This window comes from Pongo abelii, chromosome 10 (genome assembly GCF_028885655.2).
Source record: "Pongo abelii isolate AG06213 chromosome 10, NHGRI_mPonAbe1-v2.0_pri, whole genome shotgun sequence".
In the NCBI taxonomy this organism is placed as follows: Eukaryota; Metazoa; Chordata; class Mammalia; order Primates; family Hominidae; genus Pongo; species Pongo abelii.
This window is the reverse complement of record NC_071995.2, coordinates 9,682,836-9,694,616: the sequence shown is the minus strand read 5'-3', so window position 1 is coordinate 9,694,616 and position 11,781 is coordinate 9,682,836. Positions and strand designations below refer to the sequence as shown.

Here is an 11,781-nt window from a genome sequence, read left to right as displayed (position 1 = left end):
CCTTGCTTGAAAATCACAAGCTTATCATTCATCCATACCAAGCCCAGCTATGTTGATAGGTATTTAACTGATGCTTGCTGCTGTACCCAAATGAACTGCTGCCATTGGTGGTCTTCAGTCAAGATGATTTCCAGTCTCCTCCCAAATTGTTTTATAAATGTGTGAAAATTAAAAAAAAAAAAAAAAAAACAAAACTAGTAAATTCCTGAAAGGGCTTAGCTTTGATTAATGGATATGACTGGGTTCCTACATTTTATCTGCTGCAATGTAATGATTATATTCAAAATACCCCTTTGAAATGTTCACAGTCCAAGGAACTGTTACTAGTTTCCTTCTGGTGATAAAACTTTAGGAGAGATTCCCATGAGTTCCCTGGATGCTTTCTTATTGTAAATGGATGCAACACCTGGAAGAGTGGGCTTAACAGCCTTGTGGATATCAGCTCCTCAGTGGCTTCCTATGATTGTAGAACCTTTGTTGCACATCAGCTATAAGTAGGGATTTCAGCAGTTTTAAATCAGTGGATGAAAGTGTAAAATTGTGTGAAATGTCACTGTCATGTTAAAGATTTCAACTGAAATCACAGTTAGGTAAAGCGTTCCCAAAGACACAGCTAATAAACTGAAGAGCATAAAAAGGGTTTAGATTTCTTACCTCATATTGCAGTAAGTTTTCCATGATACTACATTTCTTATCTCATAAACACAACTCACACACATAACCATACATAAACACAGCAGGAAGATGAGAAGTCTCAAAACATACGTGTTATTATATTCCATGTTGTCTGTCCATTCCCAAATGTGATGGGATGATTCTCTTCTAAGGCCAATCCAATGGTCAGAAGGGCCTTTGTATCTTTTCAGGAAATTCTATAATAAAACAGAAACTAACACCATGAGCCCCTTTCTTTCATATTACTCTGGAGTCTCTCTTCCCTATCCCTTTTCTTTTTCACTGGCAGAGTGGTATAATTAAGCAGCATAAACTCTAGAGTGAGACTAATTCCCAGTTCTCAGTTTAAGTCATTTAATGTCTCTGATCCTAAATTACTTTATTTAAAGTGAGCATATATCCCAGTTTCATTGGGAAATTCTCAGTTTATGCTTGTCATTCCACCAATGTATTAATGATCACTTTTAATACCCTATATGTCTTAATCTAGATGACAAATTATATAATTACCTTACTTCTTAATAGAATGAGAACAATACATCTCATCTTACAGGCTCACTATCAGAATTACATAAGGAAATATATCTAAAATATCTCACAGCGTTCCAGGCAGAGAACACACCCTCAACAAATGTTAGACATGAAAACACATCTCATGCCCCTGGAATGGGATCCTTCTTAGTATTTCAGCTTTAACCCTATGTAGCCGACCTGCCTCAGGGGGCTAAGTATTTAACAGAAAACATGATTCAAAAATATCTCTTACCAGTTCCTCCATAGTTGCAAACTGAGCAAGGCTGGCTTCTAATGAGACACAGAAGGTTTGACTCAATGTCCAATTTCTTATGCCTTCAGAAAAATAAAAACATTTACTCCTAAATCTAATCCAGCTTTTTGGGCAAGCAGCATACTTAGACGACTCTACCACTGGCTTTTCCTTTCTTGCTAAAAGTGAGACAATCACAATGAAACATAATAGATAAATTTTCTCACCCCTTTTATCTATTTTTCTGCTTAACTTCCTGAGGTCAATTTTGAAGTGTACATATCTGATTGTTTTCCTAACTCATCACAAAGTGCCTTATCCTAAGCACAACAATCATCAGTCCAGTGGTTTTCAGCTGGGTATCTGCACCCTTGACTTTCTGAAATTTACACTGACACTAACAGTTTCAAGGAAATCAATTTCTATAGCATCGACTTCCATAGTACTGTACTTTCACAGGGTCATACGGATGATTTTTCCATATCCTCGCTCATATTAGCCCTTCTTCCTCTTGACAAAGCAATGCTGAGGACCTATTACCTCTATATACAAGAGATGATTTTTTTATGTATACAGTTCTCTGTACTTTCGTGCATTCTCAATCTGCTTAAGTAGAAGATACCAGCTCTTAGGGACAGGTGATTTGCCTGAAAACATTTCAAGTAGAGATCTTACTTTATTTTTAATAAAAAATGACAATTCTGAGAGAAACTTGTCAGGAAATAGTTCCGTAAGTGGAATTCCTATACCCATAGCCTTTCTCATATCAATGGATGGCAAATGCATTCTTGCCAAGGCTCAAAAGAAAAGACAGGCTTAACTTTGACATTCCTCTTTCTAAGACTTTTTATCCAATTTGATATAAAATACTGTTGGCTCAGCTTTCAAAATATCCAGAATCTGACCACCCTCCCCTACCTAGTCTCAATATAGCAATTAAATGATTATTCTACAATGAAAGTGACATCAAGACATTCCTCTCGTACAACTTCCCTCATCTAGTCTCCCTATTGCACTGAAGGTAAAAGCCAAAGTCTTTAACTGACCCTCAACGTTCCTCCGTTCCTGACGCCCCATGGTATCACTCTTCTTCTCCATCTTCACTTTGCTTCACCTACAGCAGCCTCCTTGCTCTTCCTCAAATAAGCCAGGAAGAATCCTCCTTCAGGCTTTTGGTCTACTTGTTCTCTGCCTGGAATAGGTTCCTTCACATGGTTCCTCCATCTCTTTCAAAAGGTTGCTGAAATGTCATCTTCCTAAGAAGGCTTAGTTTTGTCAAGCCATTGCAACCTGTTATACCTCCACCCTTATTTATTTTTACTTGTGTTTTTCTGCTGGAATATAAGTTCCGAAGGGCAGGAATTCTTTTGTGTGTATTTTGTTTGCTGATGTAATTCAAGCATTTCACACAGTGACAGGCACATAATGGAGCTTAATAAATATTTATTGACAACAAAAACATATGGAGAATATTGTACAGTTTGGAGAACAAGTAACTTACCTGACAGAACAATAGAAAGTGCAATCACACTTGTAGTCAGGACTGCAAAGATGAACAAGCAACAACAAACCTTGACAGGAGTTACTGGAGATATAAGTGCTAGACACTTTCTTTGCAGAGTTTTATCTGTAAAATACAAACATCAGAATCTCAATCTCAGGAATATCGTAGAGAGAAAAAATTTATCATAGAATCAACACTAAGATCAGATGTACTTCAATTCTCCTACTGCCAACTCCTTTCACAAAAGGGCTTGATTCATAAATGAGAATAATGGCCCAAAGAGGGCTAGAGATAAAAATCGAATTCTCCCCACCCCCAGGGAATCTTCCAGTTATTGGAAAAAGAGCAGAAATTGGGATGAAAAAGAAACATACACAATCCAGATTTAGCCCCATAGTAAAGCAGCTGGTTAGAAGCAACAAGGGAAGCAGAAAATAAATCAATGTAATTCACCGTATTGACAGAATGAGACAAGGGACAACATATGAGCATCTGAATAAATGCAGCAAGAGGATGTGAAAAGCTTAATATTCATCCACGATAGTAAGACTCAACAAATTAGAAATTGAAGAACCTTCTTCAACCTGATAAAGGGCATCCACTGAAAAACTACAACTAGCACCAAACTTAACGATGAAAGAATAAATGCTTTCCCCCAGTGACACAGAACAAGGCAAGGATGTCTGATCTCTCTCACCAATCCAATTTAACATTTTACTGGATATCCTATTAGGGGCAAAAAGGCAAGAAAAAAGAAATAAATGTCATACAGATTGGAAAGAAATAAATCATTGCTATTCACAGACAACATAGTTGTCTGCATGTAAAATTCTAAGGAATCTACCAAATGGCTATGAGAATAAATGAATTTGGCAAAGCTACAGGATTAGCTATGTTCATATATAAAAACCACTTATATTTTCATATATTCATAATTATGAAGTAGAAATTTAAATATAAAAACAGTGTCACTTATAATAACATGAAAGATATCAAATAAATATATCAAAATATGTTTAGGATCAGTATGATGAAAGCTGGAAACCAAAGGGACAAAGAAATCAAAGAAGACTTGAATCAACAGAGAGATATAAGATATTTATAGATTGGAATATGCAATATTGCTGGATGTCAATTATACCCAAACAGGTTTAGAGATTCAGTGCAATCCTGATAAACATTGCAGTATGAATTTTTTGTAGAAATAAGCAAGGTAATTTTAAAATTATATGAAAAAGCAAAGAACTAGAATAGCCAAACAATTTTGAAGGAAAAAAAAATGGCCAAATTTGGAAATCAGGGAACGTGCCTTCATAATTTACAAAGTAATAGAAACAAAGACAGTATGATATTGACAAAAGAACAGACACATAAACCAATGGAACAGAAAAAAGGTTTCAGAACCAAATCTAAACATGTATGGTCAACTGACATTTGACAGACGTAGAAAGTAATCAGGTAGGTAAGGGGTAATATTTTCTGAACATGTAGTGCTGGAACAATTGAGTGTCCTAATGCAAAACAGTGAACCTCAGCTCACACCTAATACCTTATAAGAAAATTAACTCAAAATAAATTTTAGACTCATATACGAAGCCTCAAACCCTAAAACTATTAGAAGGAAAGAGGAAAATAACATTTTTGTGAACTTGAATTAGGCAAAAATTTCTTACATACAACACCAAAAGCATTATCAGTATTTTAAAAATTGATAAATTGAACTTTAACGTAATTAAAACTCTCTGCTAGAAAAAAACCCTGAAAAGGGAATAAAAAGACAAGCAAAGGCAGAAAAACAGCTTTCTAAAAAGCGACTTGTATCTAGAATATATTAAGAACTCAAAACTCAACAATAAGAAAACAAAAACTAGATTAAAAAGTGGGCCAATGATTTGGAGATATACTTGATTAAAGAGGATATATGAATAGCAAACAAGTGCATAAAAACATGCTTGAAATAACCAGCCATTTGAGAAATACAAATTAAAACCATGAGTGACTACTACATGGTTATTAGAGTGGCAAACAAAACAAAAAAAGAAACAATCAACTGCTGGTGAGGAAGGGATGTGATATGGTTTGGATCTGTGTCCCCACCCAAATCTTATGTTGAATTGTAATCTCCAGCGTTGGAGGTGGGGTCTGGTAGAAGGTGATTGGATCATGGGGGCAGATTTCCCCCTTGGTACTGTGTCGTGATAAGAGTGAGTCCTCGTGAGATCTGGTGGTTGAAAACTGTGTGATGCCCTCCCTCACTTCCTCTCTTCCTCCTGCTCTGGCCAAGTGAAGTATGGACTCCCCCTTTGCCTTCTGCCATGAATTGTAAGTTTCCTGAGGCATCCCCATAAGCTGAGCAGATGCCAGAATCATGCTTCCTGGCCAGCCTGTGGAATGGTGAGGCAATTAAACCTCTTTTCTTTACAAATTACTCAGTCTCAGGCTATTTCCTTATAGCAGTGCAAGAATGGACACGATGCAACTGGAATTTTCATGCATCATCACTGGAAATGCAAAATGTTATGGGCATTTTGGAAAACAGTTAAGCAGTTTGTTATGGTAAATGTAAATTCACCACATGCCCTAGCCATCCTATCCCTAGGTATTTAAACAAGGGAAGTGAAAACTCGTGTTTACCCAAAAACCTGTAAGGAATATTTTGCACCAGGTTTATTCATTATCACAAAAAACTAGCAACAACTCAAATATGCTTCAGCTGCTGAAGAGGTAAACAACTATTCCTCAGGCCTAATAAAATAAAAAACTCGATCACACATTCACAATTGTCGATTTCTTACTGTGTGTTAGCTGGCCAAACTTTTGTCAGGTTTTTCTCCTCCCCACAAGCCCTACACGTGTTTGCCTGCAAGTATGCCTAAATGCCTCAAAGCACAGACTTGCAAAAAACATCCTGCCTTAACCTGACCACAGACCACATTGCACTATTTCCTGTTGAAATGCCTAGACTTTGCCCCCTGCTCTCTCCCACACCACTAACTTTTTTTTTTTTTAAAGACAGAGTCTCTGTCGCCCACGCTGGAGTGCAGAAGCGTGATCTCGGCTCACCGCAAGCTTCCACCTCCCGGGTTCACGACATTCTCCTGCCTCAGCCTCCCGAGTAGCTGGGACCACAGATGCCCACCACCATGCCCGGCTAATTTTTTGTATTTTGTTTAGTAGAGACGGGGTTTCACCGTGTTAGCCAGGATGGTCTCAGTCTCCTGACCTCGTGATCCACCCGCCTCAGCCTCCCAAATTGCTGGGATTATAGGCATAAGCCACCGCACCTGGCCCACTAACATATTTTTGAAATCAGTGTTATTCCTATTGCAACAGTCCTTTTGAATAAAGTTTCTCCCTATCTAAGTCCAGACTTGTTTTTCTTTGACAAATGACACATACTATAATACAGATGACTTGAAAATGCATTATTGCTAAGTGAATGAAGTCAGATTCTACATTTACCTACTGCATGATTCCACTGATGTGACATTCTGGAAAAGCAAAAGTGCAACAACAGAAAACAGATCAGTGGTTGCCAAGGGCTAGGGGTAGAGGAAGAGACATTCTACAAAGGGACATGAGGGAATTTCGAGTGGGTGGGTATGGTTCTATATCTTGACTTTTATGGTAGTTACATGAGTATATATGTTTACCATAGAAATCTACACCAAAAGAGTGAATTCTACTAAATATAAATTATAATACTTTAAAAGTCCCTGCCAACTTTCGTCCGTTTAATATACATCTACAAGAATAACAGGGAGCTTCAGCTTAAATTCTAGACAGGGGGAAAGATGGGTAAGATTGGATGATCTTAAGCAGTAAATATCGTTTGGATTTTGGCTCATATAAAAATATCAACCTTTATTCTTTCTGGTTCTACACTAATGCAAAATTGTCTTAAAGGTTCAGAATACTAAGACTTCCGCAATTCTTTTTCATTGTTACTAGGGTAATGTGTAACTCTCCCCTTAAAACTTCCCCCAAATCTCCCATTTGCCTCTCTTAATAATCTTCTAAATGTGCCTGCTTTCTCTTCTTCTTTTTTACATCTCTAGTTCCTCCTACTAATACTGAGACAGCCAGGTGGGAAGGGGTCCCTGGAGAAACTCCAATTAGCCTGCCCAATGAGGTGGAGCCTTGGGAAGTTAACAAGGTTTGCAGCAGGGAGAAGCCTGAGCCTTGCCCCTCTTTTTCATTTGTAGAACCTGGGATTCAAACTGTCAGGTGGGAAGCGCTCTGGCGGAAGGACTCTGGCCTTGCAAGAGTACCTGTTTCCCCCCCTTTTTTCCCTTTTTCACCCAATAAAACTCTGCTTCACACACCCTTTAAACCGTCTGCGAGCCTGAATTTCCGTGGCCTGGGACAAAGAAGCCCATTTTTAGCTGAAATAAGGAAAAGTCCTGCAGCAATATTCCCACATGCATCTTGTTCCACTTCTCTCTCTTGCTCACTTATTTCTCTTATACCTTTCTTATAGTGTGTCCTGACTCCCACAAATTCATACCACTCTTAAAGTACACAGTGAACACAATACTCTTCAGACGTCTAGTTGGAAAAACAACGTTAGGAATTATGTCTCAGAAGAACAAAGAAATAAAGCATTATTACTGATCAAATTTTAACTCAGTTTCAGGATCTGAAAAACTTAATCACAGGATGCATTTTAAAAAACGAGTTTCACAACTGTACCAGGTAACAAATATTTAGGTTCGGTTCTGTAAACATTCTTTAAAATATAACATTTGGCTTAATAAGAACGTAACATTTGGGCTTAGTAAGAATATAACTTAGTAGGAATGTAATTTAGCCAAAAGTTACATCTGTAACATCTAAAAAATGTTAGAACGTACTGCTCCAGGAGACAGATTTAAGAAGACCGATTTGAGTAATAATAAAACTCCCATCTCCTGCACAGCTGGCTCTGCGTGAATTACTCTTTCTCCATTGTAAACCCCTCTGTCTTCATAAATCGGCTCTATCTAGCAGGCAAAGTGAACCCACTGGACGGCTACAACAGTACCATGAATGCTAAGAGCTAGGAGCAACATGTTACAAAAACAGTGGCACCCCTTAAAAACAAGTTTCCCCAAGAAAGGTGGGAGGAAAATAGGGGCTCAGGACAGTTGCAAATAGATGCCTATCTTCCAAATAAAATGCCAAGTCTTCTTGAGGTCACAGCATCCCCAAGTTTCCAACCTGGGCTGGAAAAACAAGTTGGATCAGAGAGAGGTTGGGGGAGGGCCTGTGGGTGACCCCGAAGCAGGCCACTAGGACGCCCTGTTTCCCTCTCTCCGCCCTTCCAAAAGCCCTTAAGCCACAGACAGCCGTGGCCCGTCCAGGGGGCACTCCCCTCTCAGGTCCCCCAAAGTTCTGCAAACTCTGACGACAAAGGCAAGTCAGAGTCCCGTGACTTGTGGGGAGGCATCGGACAGATTTTTCTTTTTATGGCCTGGTCAGAGAGGGTGCTCACCCAACTGAGAAGGCCCTGGCGGGGTCACACTGGCTAAATAAAAAGCGCCTTCTTCTGCTTTTTCGGAGCCCCAGGTGACGGCTCCTCCTTCACTCACTCCAGGGCGGAGCTCTGCAGAAAAGGCGGGGAGGGACGGAGGGAGGTGTATTGGGGCTGCGGGATTCGCTGCTACATGGGCTTCTAGGCTCTCTCGCACCCACCCTGCCCCGACCCTACGGAGCCCCTTCCGGTCCCGCGGACTCCAAGCCTCAAGTTTCTGCCACACCCTCCAGAGAAGCCTCCCCGCCGCAGCCCCGGGGGGCGGGAGGCGAGGCTGCGCCCAGCACTGGCCCCACCTCCCACGCGCCCGCGGGAGATTTGCTTGGGGCTGGATCCCCCGCCTACCGTTTCCCCGCAGCCGCCGGCGCTTGTGGCGCTTGTGGCGCTTGTGACCCGAGCAGGAAGCCCAGAGAGAAACCAGGAAAACAGGAAGGGGATTCCTGGACTTCCTTTCCACTTCCGGCAGGGACGCGACCCTCCTCCAGCTAGGAGCGCTTGTCCGGGTCTGGTGGACCCCTTACCCTGTGATAAGGACCCAGAGGATGCCCTTGTCCCCGGGATTAGGGGGAACCCAATGGAGGCCTCGACCCAGGGCCGATTCCCACCCTGGGCCACAGGAGCTTTTTCGGCAGTGAAACTATTCTATGTGTAATGGTGGATATGTTATAGGAGGCAGAAACAAATTATTTGGGTAGACAGGGTAAAGCAAATCCCCGGTAGAAAACTTTCCTTTTAACAAAAAGCAGCTCAAAAATAGCTCCCTTGCTAACCTCATGCAGTTGAAATAAATCACTTTTCTAACAAGAGGCCTGAAAGAGCAGACAGTAAAACACAGAAAAGACAGCTGGGACACAGAAGGACTGGGGTGGATAGCGGGGAGTCTCCCGGGTAATCACCAAGCTTCACACTTACACAATGGGCCCCAGTAAAACAGTGGGCCTTAATAAGCACATTCCTTTCTCTGTAGGCGCACCAAGATGCCTGCAGCTGCAAGAAGATGTATGGGAACCGACACAGAAACTTTCCCTACCAGATAAGCAGGACAAAGAAACACAGACTAAGAGTTGGCCTGTGTGGTCACGGAATGGGTTAAGAGATGATAAAAAAATTCTGCTCTGTACAGATAGCACACCTGGTCCCAACTAAACCCTGCGGCCCTAGGAAGATAAGACATCCCCTCCTCACGAGCCCCTTCCTCACGAGCCCCCTCCTCAAGAGCCCATTTATAAAAACTCTGACATTTTTACTACAACTTGGCAATCTGCTCAGGATCCCTCTCTAACAGAGACCTGTTCTTTCTTTTTGCCTATTAAACTCCTGCTCCAAACTCACTCTGTCTGTGTGTCTGAGACCTGAATCTCCTTGGCCATGAGACTAAGAATCTTGGTATTTACCCCAGACAACAAGGCTGCTTCAGATATATCTCATACGTTTGTCAAACCCACAGAATGTGCAACAGAAAGAGGGAACCCTGAACAATGGACTTACTTATAATGTATCAATATTTGTTCATCAAGGCAAATCGTACATTAATGGGCGATGTTAATAATAAGGGAAATTGTGCGGGAGGAAGAAGTGATAAATGAGAATTCTACACTTGCCACTCAATTTTTCCACAACCCTAAAACTATTCTAAAATAACATGTATTAATTATTTTTAAAAAGCAGATGACTTTTTGTCAGTTATGATTGTTTTTAGCTGTGACATAGAAAGCTATAATCATCCTTCAATTTAACTTATAATTTGTTGATATATATATATGTACTTTGCACCACAGGATACAGTAAGATTAGAATTTTTTTACATGATAATGAAACAACCTCGATCACATTTCAGAAGTAGTGCCTTAATAAGTCCTTCCACCTTTTGACTATCTCTGAGGAAGTATGGAAAAGGAGATATGAAGTTAATATCTAAGTTTATTGCTTGTGTAACAAATATCTTGCTATGTATGCATACAGATAATAAAAATAATAATACTATATAGCTATAACTATCCTAATATAACCCTTATAAAGAAAAGTGTCTATGAAAAATGAGTGAGTTTGAGTGCATCATGGGGTTTACATTTTTTTTTCTTTCTTTATTTTTTCAAACTCTAAAAGACAGGCATAAAAGGATCTGATTGCAGGGCCTTAAATTTGACTAGGTTTCTCAAATGTGTCATCACAGTAAATGGAATGTAAGCCCATGTCTATTATGTATGAAAAAAAGTTAATACATAAGCACAAGACTGTTAATTTCTGGAATTGCGTTCAGAATTCTCCTGTCGTCAGAAGAAAGGAAATGTTCTACCTCATGCATTATTGTCCTTTGTATATAAAGGACAATAAGTTAAGGTTATGTAAATAAGTACACAGCCAGGATTCTTTTAGGACACACACATATAATGTAAGTTATTTGGCTTTTGAATAAAATAATTACTTGCAAAGTCTGTTGCAGTTAGAAATGCTTACTGAAGCTGACTCAAATCTTTCCTCCTTATTATTACCTAGTTAAATAAACAAATGACAAACATTTGTGTGGAGAGTCATACATTACGTGAAGTGCTAGATGGTGGCATGTTAATAAAAGGACCTACCAGTAAAAAATGTAGAGTTTTTAAAATTGAAATGAGAAAACCTTTATTGGATTTTTTAGATCTGCCTATAGTAACATCCCCAGTTCCCCTGCTGACATCATCATCATAGCAGTTACAATATATCTATCTCTTATTTTGCCTTAGAGTGTTATTACTCAAAGTGTATATCATGGATCAGTGGCAGTTCATGAACTATGTGTTACCAGTCCATGGTGAGGTAAACACAGACTTTATTAGTCTGTTTTCCCGCTGCTGATAAAGACATACCCAAGACTGGGCAATTTACAAATAAAGAGCTTTAATTGGACTTACAGTTCCGTGTGGCTGGGGCAGCCTCACAATCATGGCAGAAGGCAAGGAGGAGCAAGTCATGTCTTACATGGATGGCAGCAAGCAGAGAGAGCTTGTGCAGGAAAATTTCCCCTTATAATAAACATTAAACCTCATGAGACTTACTCACTATCACAAGAACAGCTTGGGAAAGACCTGCCCCCATGATGCAATTACCTCTCACTGGGTGCCTCCCACAACACATGGGAATTCAAGATGAGATTTGGGTGGTGACACAGCCAAACCATATCACAGACATTGAGAGTAAGCATTTAAAAACTCATATAGCAATTTGACATTTCCTTAATAACCAAGTGGGTGAATCCACTTTGTTGGACAGGAAATAGACAAGTGTGGTACCATCAGACTCAGTGGTGAGTCACTTCTGACATGAATGTGTATGAGTCACAAG

At 39.9% G+C, this 11,781-nt stretch overlaps 1 protein-coding gene across 16 annotated transcripts in view; it reads right to left on the bottom strand.

Annotated features, from left to right (window-relative positions):
* The window catches only part of CLEC2D (C-type lectin domain family 2 member D), a 53,370-nt gene extending 41,926 nt beyond the window's left edge, over positions 1-11,444 (bottom strand). For 12 of the 16 annotated variants that reach the window (XM_063712017.1, XM_063712022.1, XM_054526796.2 and 9 more), the window contains exons 1-4: positions 8,803-8,949; positions 2,943-3,068; positions 1,442-1,524; positions 766-872 (exon numbers count right to left, since the gene is read on the bottom strand). The gene's annotated coding sequence lies outside the window, so the exon portion shown is untranslated. Of the gene's footprint in view, positions 1-765; positions 873-1,441; positions 1,525-2,942; positions 3,069-8,418; positions 8,523-8,802; positions 8,955-11,351 lie in introns of those variants that run through there. The other 4 variants (XR_010135716.1, XM_063712018.1, XM_054527800.2 and 1 more) reach the window with 4 other exon arrangements.
* Positions 11,445-11,781: the final 337 nt, after the last annotated feature.